Below are 11,835 nucleotides of genomic sequence, written 5' to 3'. Positions count from 1 at the left end.
CCTCAAATTATCAACAAACCACTGAACTTGGCTTCTTTAGTTTGAAAATATCTTATTGCTTTCAAAACATTGCAATATTACAATTTGAGAAAAAAATGTAATTTTGATCATATGCATTTTATTAAGAATGATTATTATTAAATTTGATTTTATTCTGTATTACAGTTAAATACCATATAGTAACTATTTATTCATATGCTGCTTCCTCTTAAACAGGCTTTGAGATAGGCTCACATATGCAATAGGTTAATAAAATATAAGAACACATGAAAAACTGACAATAGTTGAAGAATGATGCATAATGCTTGAATACAAGAGGAAAGAATGAATTATCTCTAAATTCAGCCATTATTTGTGTATTTTACAATCATAGAATTTTAGAACAAGAAGGAATCTTAAAGTTTATGTTATTGAATATCCTTTTTTATAGCTGAAAAAATTATAGACCTAAGTGTTTTGCCAAATATCCCACAGTCAATTGGTACCAGCATCAGGGCCAGGACATAAGTTATTTTTTAACTTTGTGCCAGAACGTCCCCAACCTGACACATCTGACTTCCTTAATAACGCATTACTTAATAATTTAACTCTACTTTCACTTCTCCTTTGTAATTCCCAAAGTGAATTACATGACCAGAAACAGAAATTCAGAAAGAATATATATGTGATCAAACTTTGTCTTCCCTTTTCAAATATATTTTTCTTATTATTTGCTTAAGCAAGCACATTGAATGAAGAATAGCATCTAGCAGTTTGCTCATTCAATGTGCATTGCCGATAGCCACCATAAATATTGTAAACCACCGATACAACTTTTTCTTTTCTCATTCCAAAAAATGACATAGGTAGGGGAGCCATGTGAATATCTCATTATACCATGGCTGGATTATTGGCTAGTACAACTCTGAGTCCTTCTCTCTACTCCCAATCAATTCCAGCCACAATTTTCATGCTTGTTCAATCCATGAACAAGAACATCACCTTAAAATATTGATTTATCAGAACAAAATAATCAATGACTCATTTAAAAAGTATTAAATCTAAACTTCTTTAACAAAGCTCTACAAAATCAAACTCTATGAACTAGTATTGTAATGAGGGAGGGAAGGTATGCATAGGGCAAGTTTAAGATTTTAAATTGGAGGAGTAAGTGTTCTTTGAGGGAGATTCAGGAAAGGATCCAATCCCAATATTAAAGTCAGAGGCATACTGGATGATGACAAAGGGGAACAAGAAGCAATGGAGGCAGGATGCAGTCTTGTCCTCAGAAAAGAAGCTTGAACCTGTAGAACAACTCTCTTAGAAGAAAAAGGTACAGGTGGAACTTCCCAAGGACTCTCTTCTCTACATTGGCAGGCCACCTGGCAGTTTCTGGGGACTGAGACCCAGCTGCTTCAGCCAGATGGGGTTGCCTCAGGGAAAATGCACACTGAGCTGATCTTACTCTGCCTTCCTTTCTAATCTCCAGGGTTTCCTGAACAAGTTTCACTGAATTTTTGATCAGAAGTAGCTTTGGGCTGTTTCAAAAAGTTCTCTTGACCTGCACACTTCTTTATGCACCGTTAAGTAGAAAACACCTCAGTTCAGTATTTTACCATAAAACCAAACATACCCCTTTTAGGTCCATGTTGGAATAGTTCTTTAACCAAATAAAAAAGAAAGGATTATATATCAGGTTATGAACAAAGAGCAAGTGTGATAGAGACAGATTGGTCAGAAAGTACAGACTGGCATTCGGAACTGGATTTAGGAAGACTGCTCTTCCAAAATCACTTTAGAGACTATATAAGCAAAGCAATAAATTACAATGTAAAATACAAATATTAACATTAACATTTTTATATAAGAATAATCATTTAATGTAGTATAATATTTACTATAATAGATTAACGCATATTCATTATTCATGTATCAGAAATACATTTTCCAAAATTTTCTCTGATGGGTGAAGCATCAAAGAAGTTTGGAGACTGCTGCTCTGGACCTTCTCTTCATATGCTCATGAACCTTGCAGAACTATTCACTTCAACATTTTAGAAAGACATGAGCAGATTACAGATGAATCCGCTTAGCCTCCTGGAATAACTAGGGATATGGTTGTTAAGTCAATGTGAGTTTACAGTAACTAGTCAAACTGAAGGGCCAGAAAGAGGATATGAAAATGCCTTGCTTTTCTTCTAGAATATAGACATTTAATGGATAAGAAAAAAAATTAAAAATAAAAACAGGAAAACTGAGACCCAGAGAGTTATATTTAAATGTTTAAGATAACAAACCTCATAACAAGTAGAGTGAGCATTTGAATTCAGTTCAATTTTTCATCAAGGCCCTGTGTCTTGCTGCTACAACTTGAAGCATTTGTTCTTTTGTTTATATTATTTGCATGACATAGTAGTCTCTTTTCTGTCCTTCCCTTTATCTGAGTCCTTTCCTTCCTTCAAGACTCAGCCCTTCTTTTCCATGAAGCCCTACGGATGACTCCAGCACTTATTATTCAATGTATTTTTCCAAACTCCAGACATGAATTTTGTTTATTGAGAGTTTACTCCATGCCAGCCACATAGGCATTTCACATCTCCTCACATAACTCTGGAAGTTGCTGTGGTTGGCAGAATAATGGCTCCCAAGATGTTCACACCCTAATCCCTGAAATCTGTAGATATGTAACATGACAAAAAAATGTACAAATTAAGGTGATGTACATTAAAATACACAGCTTATCCTGGGTTATCTGAGTGAGTTCAGTCTATTCACATGAGCCCTTAAAAGTGGAAGAGAAAAGTAGACTGTTTGTCTGAGACATGACGGAAGAAGATGCAGGAGAGATCCAAAGCACGAGAAGGCCCGGACCAACTGTAACAGACTTTAAAGATGAATGAAAGAGCAATAAGCAAAGGAATGTAGGTGGCCTCTAGAAGCTAGGATTGGCCCTCAAATGACAGCCAGCAAAGAAATGGGGAGCTCAGCCCTACAACTGCAAGAAACTGAATTCTGCCAATATCCCAAATGAGCAAGGAAATGGATTCTCCTCTAGAGCCTCCAGATAGGAATACAGCCCTGATGACACCTTGATTTTAGCCTTGTGGGGCCCAAAGCAAACAAGCCAAGACTTTTGATCTATGGATCTAAACTGTGAGAAAATAAATTTGTGGGTTGTTTGTTTGTTTGTTTGTTTGTTTTGAGACAGTGTTTCGCTCTTGTTGCCCAAGCTAGAGTGCAATGGCACAATCTTAGCTCACTGCAACCTCTGCCTCCTGGGTTCAAGTGATTCTCCTGCCTCAGCCTCTCATGTAGCTGGGATTACAGGCGTGGACCACCACACCCAGCTAATTTTTGTGTTTTTAGTAGAAATGGGGTTTCATCATGTTAGCCAGGCTGGTCTCAATCTCCTGACCTCAGGTGATGTGCCCACCTCGGCCTACCAAAGTGCTGGGATTTCAGGTGTGAGCCAATGCACCCTGCCAAATTTGTGGTTTTTAAGCTGCTCAATTTGTAGTAACTTGTTATAGCAGCAATAGAAAACTAATACAGTTTTTATTTCTGGGATAAATCCCACTTGGTCATGATGAATGATCTCTTTAATGTGTTGTTGAATTCAATTTGCTAGTATTTTACTGAAGGTTTTTGCATCAATATTTATCAGAGATATTGTCCTGTAGTTTTCTTTTTTTATTTTTTTGATGTGTCTTTAACAAAAAACTGGCTATAGAAGGGACATACCTCAATATAATAGAAGACATATCCAACAGAACCTTAGGTAGTTGCATACTGAATGGGGAAAGACTGAAAGCCTTTTCTCTGAGATCTGGAACATGACAAGGATGTCCACTTTCGCCACCATTGTGAAACGTAGCACTAAAAGTCCTAGCTAAGGAATCAGAAAAGAGAAAGAAATAAAGGGCATCAAAATTGGAAAGGAAGAGGTCAAATTATCCTTGTTGGCAGATAATATGATCTTATAGTTGAAAAAACCTAAAGACTACACCAATAAGCTACTAGAACTGATAAGTAAATTTAGTAAAGTTATTATCTATAACTTCCAAACAAAAATTGGAGCCACACAAAAGTTAAGCTCACACAACTTGCAAGTGTCAGAATTGATGCTATTAAATATGCCCTTCTTCCTCTTGAATGTGTGTGACACATGGTTTCTCTTTCTCTTTCACTTGAGAGAGATAACTGTATCTTAGATACGTTACTTATTTATCTTCTCCATATCATCTGGTATAGTCCTGGGCACACAGACATCCCATGGGGTGGACACTTGATGTGCTTCCCAGATCCTCCAATAATGAAGGACTTGGTGCTCTAAGAGGTGAGAATGTTGTCAGCCTCTTCAGAGGTTGCCCCAGCTACACAGCTGCCATAACCAAGCACATACCCTCCAGAGGGGTGGCCTGCATTAAATGACGGCTCCATATCGAGGGCCTGGCCAAGTTGGCCCGAGTCTGGACAACACTGAAGTGCCCTGATAGCTTCAGAGCTCCCCATAGGGTTGGTGGAGGCTGTTGTTGAGATTACTTTGCCCATTACCTTCTCCCTGCTGCTTCCTGTTTCCTTCCCATTCCTTCAACAGATGTGGACTCCATGGGCACTCCTTAATAAACATCTTGCAAGCTAAACTGCTTCTCAGAATCTGCTTCCTAGCTAACTAATCCTGTAGCATCCCACTGATACATTTGTTTGGTTACATATCTACATATTGAATAAAGTTTATTTTACCTAGTAATTTGGGTAAAATATTGGCTCTTTGTCACAAATTTCCAAAGTGTACAGAGGGACTATTTTAATTGTGCTTGCAACTTCTATCTCACATTGTATGACTTTGAAAGTTGTAGACAGCATATTTTATAAATAATCTCACTTTGGGTAAGTGTTTTAGTAGTGTATGTGCAGTGCATAAATTAGGCAGCATTCTTATACAACACATATATAAGTTACTATAGGAACAGAGGAAGATCAGCATGTATCAACAAAAACCACGCATTTTATGATTAACACAGAGGATTATATGGAAAGTTGATGTATACCCTCCCCTAATTTTTTCACTGACTCTACAACCTTGCTGTGATGTCCCTGGCTTTTTGTGAGTTAACTTACTTGGGAGTACCAGAACAGAAAGAGGCTTTTCAGCATAGGATTGTTTGTTTATTTGTTTAAGAGACAGGATCTCATTCTGTTGCCCAGGCTTGAGTGCAGTGATACAATCATAATTCACTGCAGCCTTGAACTCCTGGGCACAAGCAATCGAATTCTCTCATCTCAGCCTCCTGAGTAGCTGGAACTAAAAGCGTGTGCCACCATGCCCGTCATGTTTTTTTTCCTTGTTAGAACCACTGAAGTCATCTTCCTGGTACCCATGATGAGATCTCTCCTCTACTTGTCTTCTTGTTGCTTATTGTCTCATCTCTGCACCTCCTGCCTTCCAAGAATTCCCTGGCCACTAGATAGCCTTCTGCTATTTTCTGGTATCCTTATGTGCTCTCAAAACATGTGATACATAAGCAAAACGCTCTCGACCATCACAAGAGGTTAGATTAACAGCTTCTTTCTTTTTTGTAGTTGCAATCTTTCCTCTCTCCTTCTACCATTATTTGTTTTTAATGAAAAGAGGCTTCTAAGAATTTATTTTCACTACCACTTCAAGAGCCACAAAAATACAAAGTACTAAGAGTAATATTTTTAACTTTGGGAGCCCCAGGCAATCTTACAAATAGATGTCAAGCTCACAGACAATAAAGAGGAACTTTAATGACACATCTCATGGAAACAATATGAACACTTTTCCCTTTTTACAGTCAGGAAGTAGAATCATCAGAACTCAAGTCAAAGTCCACGTTTAAATCCCAAACACTCAGCTTCCTATGATGCATGCAGACATCCTTGCCCTTTGAACATACTACATCCCATAATAGTTGTTTTGCAGTGAATACACATTTCCTGGAGAATTGAGGTTGCTCCTGGCCTTCCAATGTCCTATGCTTCACTTCTGTAATAGGTACATCTTCATGGGCAAAGCTGTTGCCTTTGTGTTTTCACTGTTCAAGCTCAGGCAGGAACATAAGTTATCAAGATAGCATCCTAAAAGCACCTCTATTTCTTCCTGTTGGCAGTACATGCCAGAAAACTAAATTTTATGTTGTTTCATCTTATCTTTGTCAAGTTCATTCTGCAAAAGGTATATCTTAACAGTAGCCAAGCACAAGCAATCAAACTCAGACTTATTATTTTCTTAATCCCACATCACCCCTCGATATGACCATTTTGGCCACATTTACCCTGTGATTGAATGTCTACTTGCATTCTGTTTGTTGGTTATTGTCTCAGTACATCTGCAATTTTAAGATTCATTACATTATCTTTTGCTCATCTCTCCTATTCACCTGTCCGCAGTCTGTGTTTCACCTTTGTCCTCACCTCCTGTCATCAGCCTGTCTCCCAATAAAGTCCCCACCATTGTTCTATTGCAAAATTGTATTTGGTCAACAGCCTCATTGCCTCTATTCAAGTCTTTTTCCTCTTCCCATATGCTCCAGCTCTCTGTTCCTGGATATGCTGGGTATAACTGGCACTCACTACTGAGTACAGGTACCCCTTTTATGTGAGAGTCCTGGAGACACCCAACTGATCTCACTATGGTCCTCAGTCAATGACTGAAATTGAGCTGCATTTCTTCATGGAGAAGTGAGAAGAATATCTCTCCCAATTTTACCTTGGCTGTATTCCCCACAAGCATAAGACTTGTGTCTTATGTTTGTGTCTCAATAATTTACAAAGTTTATAGTGAAGTAGCTCTTTTAGGTTATCACTTACACTGCTTACTTTCCCTACCACCTCTTAGCAAAAGAGTGAGCCCGTGGGACATTTGAATAGGAGACCCATCTGAGTGAAACTTATCTACAGGCAGATATGTAACAACCAAAATGTTTCTTGGTAAAGCCAAATTCTGATGGACAGTGGGCTAAACTCATTAGTTTAGCTCTCTTCCCCCCACCCAGCTTTAATGAGGTATAATTGACAAGTAAAAATTATATATATTTAAGGTGTACAACATGATAATTTGACACATATATACATTGTGAAATGGTGACCACAATCAAGTTAATTAACATATCCATCACCTCACATAGTTACCATTTTTTGCTTTGTGGTAAAACCACTTAAGATCTACTCTCTTAGCAAGTATAAAGTATATGATACAGTGTTAATTACTACAGTCTCTATGCTGTCCATTACATCCCCTGAACTTGTTCATCTTATAACTGAAAGTTTGTACCATATGACCTTAGCTCTTTCTTTTATGATAAGTCTCAGACTAGCCCCACTCCTGGGGGAGACCAGATGAAATTCCTAAGTGGAAAGTTGGAGTAGAGCAGGTAGATCTGGATAGAAACTTAGCATGGAAGAAGTCATAGGGGCTTAAGAAGAAGGAGCACAGGGGAAGGGGACATGGTATGAGGACAGAAGCAGAATTATCATCAAGAGACTGCAAAGCACCTATCAGTCATAACTGCCAGGAAGCCATATGGATGCCACAATGAGGCTTGTAGTCCTAGTGTGGCTATTTACATAGGCATTTCCACACATAACCTCTGTCAAGGGTACATGTTGGCTGTTCTCAGCACCATCGGACGGAACAAACCATCATCACTTGCCTCTCCATGTGTGAGGAACTTCCAGCAGAAATACTGCTTACCTGTGCCATGAGATTTGTTTAGTAGCCCTGCACTGTCTGAGTAGCTTCCTCTAAGCTTCCCAGGAAATTCCTAAGGTCTGGAAACACAGGATGGTGTTCTTGACCAGTAGTGGTTTCAAAGAGAATTTTCATTCCATTTCCAGCCTCTGCATTTGGGTAGAACAAGATCACAATAAAATGAATTCCATTACACAAATACTACTTACAAATTCTGATTTTTGGAATATTGTATTTATCTTTTGATTTGGAAAGAGTTGATATTTCTTCTCACCAACCTGCACTAAGTTGTTTGAATTGAGAATCTTAACATTGGCTTTTTGTTGTTGTTGTTCAAATCTGAAGTAGTGATTCTTTCAACCTTACCCTTACTGAAAGGAGAACAATATGATTATAAAAGTAAATTCAGTGTCTCTAAGAAATCAAAGTGTTCAGCAAATCAAATACAACATAAGGCACATTAAGTTTTATTAAAATCTCATTTATTGGCAAGAGTTGCTTCTTTCTGAAGGGTTCTAGTCTGTCTCTCAAGGCTTAATCTGATGTTTTCCATTTGTTTTATAGTATGTTTTTTCCCTTTTCCTCACACAGGTCTCATTCCTTTAGGAACCTTTTCCCTTATGAGTCTGCTTCAGTGTCATCTTCCCAGAGAACCCAACCAGTGACATCCTGAAAGCATACACTGTGAGCTTTGTGAGAGCTGGGACTAACGGCGGCTTTGTTCAGGGCTCTGTTTCCAGTGTTGCGCTCTGCAGATGACATAAAGCAGGCACTGGATAGGAATGTTGAATGTTGAATGAATGAACAGCATCCATACTTATGGTCAACAAACCTAGTGGCCTCTGAGTGTCATGAAAAAGAGCACTTGCTCTGGAATCTGACCATATGAGTTCAGTTTGGCTCAGTTGCTTCCCAGTTTGTAACATTGGATGAGTTCATTAACTTTTCTACTCTTTTATTTTTTCATGTGTAAAATCAGAACCATAGTTGTATCCACAAGATAGTTTTCCTTAAATTTGTAGTGTTTTATCTTGTTTTTGAAGATTAAATGAATTGTGAAGCACTTAGGAGAACACTGAGCAGATAGATGTTCTCGATTAATGTCAGTGATACTTTAGAGTATGAATGTCTACGGTGGCAGAGTGCTCACTATCTGATTAGGTGATTCTTACTAGTTTTAGAAGTTTTCATTTCTAGAATGATCTTTCTGCCCTCTCCATCAATATACTTTATTATAAAAGTCTGTTTATTCTCTTTAAAACACTTAGTGGTCTCTGAAATAAACTTCCTTTAGTTTAAATGTTCAATTCTTTTTTTGAAAATACAAAATCTATATGGAGGGAACTTTTCCATCTTGTTTAGTGTTATATTCCCACTTCAGAAAGAATGGTTAACATGTAATAGTTGTTTAATAAATATTTATTTAAAGAATGCATTGAGTAAATTGTTTAAGGTTTTTTATTTTTTTATTTTTATGTTATGCCAAATTTGACTTCGAAATTGTATCTACCAGTTCTATCTCAGTTCTATGGAGCAAAAGATAGTGGCTTTAATGCCTTTTCTTTTCTTTTTAGCTATTCTCATTTTTATTTGTTATTTTAAAAAAATTATTCTTAATTTTTTGGTGTACATAGTAGATGTATATATCCTTATGAGGTACATGAGATATTTTGATACAGGCTTTAATGCCTTTTCTATATGACAATTTATTGGATATTTGACGAAACGATCTTTCCTTTATTTCTCTATTCTTTATGTTTTCCTTATGATGTGTGTGTGTGTGGGGGGGTAGATAATGGAAGATAATATGAATATGGAAGAAGACATAGAGAATTCCTAAGACAGGGCGGACATGGTGGCTCACGCCTGTAATCCCAGAAATTTGGGAGGCTGAGGCTGGCAGATCACATGAGGCTAGGAGTTCAAGACTATCCTGGCCAACATGGCGGAACCCTGTCTCCACTAAAAATACAAAAATTAGCTGGACATGGTGGCACACACTTGTAATCCCAGTTACTTGGGAGGCTGAGGCATGAAGATTGCCTGAGCCGGGAAAGCAGTAGTTGCAGCGAGCTGAGACTGCACCACTGCACTCCAGCCTGAGCAACAGAGTGAGACCCTGTTTAAAAGGCGGGGGGTGGGGGTTGAGGGGGTGGAGGGGTTGGGGGGGAGAGAGAGAGAGAGAAAGAGAGAGAGAGAGAAGGAATTCCCAAGAGTGAATTTCCAACTCCAAGAGCTTTAAAGTGTCATGTGAAGTCACTGAAGGAAGACAACTTTGGAGAGTGGTGTTCCACACAAATATTATTCAACCTTCAAAGAAGGTTGATCCTGCTATTTATGACAACACGGATAAACCTGGAGGACATTATGCCAATTGAAATAAGCCAGATACAGAAAGAAAAATACTGCACCATCTCATGTACATGGGGAATCTAAAAAACTGAGTAAATAGAAGCAGGGTAAAATGGTTACTAGGGGAGAGGAGGTGGGGGAAATGGGAATATTCTGGTCAAAGAGTGAATAAGTCTAGAAATCTAATGTACAGCATGATGGCTGAAGTTAATAATACTGTATTGTATACTGGAAATTTGCTGAGAGTAGATTTCAGGTACTCTAACAACACAACACACAAAAAGGTAACTATGTGAAGACATTAATATATTCTTTACTTGACTGTAAAAATCATATATGTGTGTGTGTGTGTATTATATATATATATATATACACACCATGACTATATACAATTTTTATTAAAAAGTAAAGTAGCAATATATGGGGGAGAAAGGCTCATATGCTATTAGAGAAGCCTTCCTTGCAAATATATAGGAAAATAAACAAAACAAGAGCTTAGCATATCTAGAAACTTTATGTTATGCATGCATGTAAGTATACATGTATTTATTTATTTACTTGTATTTTTATTCCAAATAATCTGAGTTGGCACCAAATTTGAGAATTTAACTTCATAAAACATTTTCTTTAAAAAAAGCAGAGTCCATATTGACACAAATTATTTAAAAAACAAATTAATGATGGAGAGGAGACAATTCTCCCCTGCAGAAGAATTCTAAATAATTATGTAGATATTCCATCCTTAAAAAGATAGAGAATAACTGTCATCTTAAGTGTGGACTGTTCATAGTGACATTTTCTCAGGGAACACAGTATGGAAAGAGGTGGAAAAGATTAACTTTATAATGGCGAGTATGACAAACAGTATTTCAGTGAAGAGATTAAGGTAAATATGAATGGTTATTAGTCACCTTGGTCATGTGTATCCTTGATGTACTCTGATGAAATTGCACTTCATGTCTTTGGTCATTCTTCCAAAAAAACCATAATTTTATTCTAATTATGGTTTTTTAAAAATCAGTAAAACCTGAGTTGAGGGACATTATACAAATACCTGACCTATATACCTCCAAACAGTCAAGGTTATCAAAAATAAGAAAAAATAAGAAAAATAAGTTCTATTTATTTAACTTTTATTTTTAAGTTCAGGGGTATAAGTGCAGGTTTGTTACACAAGAAAAATAACTTTTAAAAAACAAGGTCATCAAAAATAAGAAAAATCTGAAAAAACTGTCATAACCTAAAGGAGCCTCAGGAGACATAGTGACTAAATATATGATATCCTAGATAAGATCCTGGTCACGGGGAACAGACAATGGTTAAAATATAAGGATATCCCAACAAACTATGGAATAGAAAGTTTAATAAAAAATAAGTTGAAGTCCCCAAGCATGTTTTTAACAAGAACATTCTTGCATTTGTATTTTTGTCCTTGTTACTGTTTACAATTCCCCTTTCCATGATCTTTTGTTTATGGATACATAATAATTGTACATATTTATAGGGTGCATGTGCTATTTTGACACATGCATAGCATGTGTAATGCTCAAATCAGGGTAGTTAGAATATTCATACCTCAAATATTTATTACTTCTTAGTGTTGGGAACATTTAAAATCTTCTTTTCTAGCTATTCTTAAATATACAATAAATGATTGTTAACTGTAGTTAGTTACCCTAGTGTGCTATCGAACACTAGAACTCATTCTTTCTGTTTTGCTTTAACCAACCTCTCTTTGTTTTCCCTTCTCTCTCTCTCTCTCGCATTTAAAAATAATTTGTTTATGCGTT

This window comes from Macaca thibetana, chromosome 14 (assembly GCF_024542745.1).
Source record: "Macaca thibetana thibetana isolate TM-01 chromosome 14, ASM2454274v1, whole genome shotgun sequence".
NCBI classification, from domain to species: Eukaryota; Metazoa; Chordata; class Mammalia; order Primates; family Cercopithecidae; genus Macaca; species Macaca thibetana.
Note: the sequence above shows the minus strand (reverse complement) of the source record.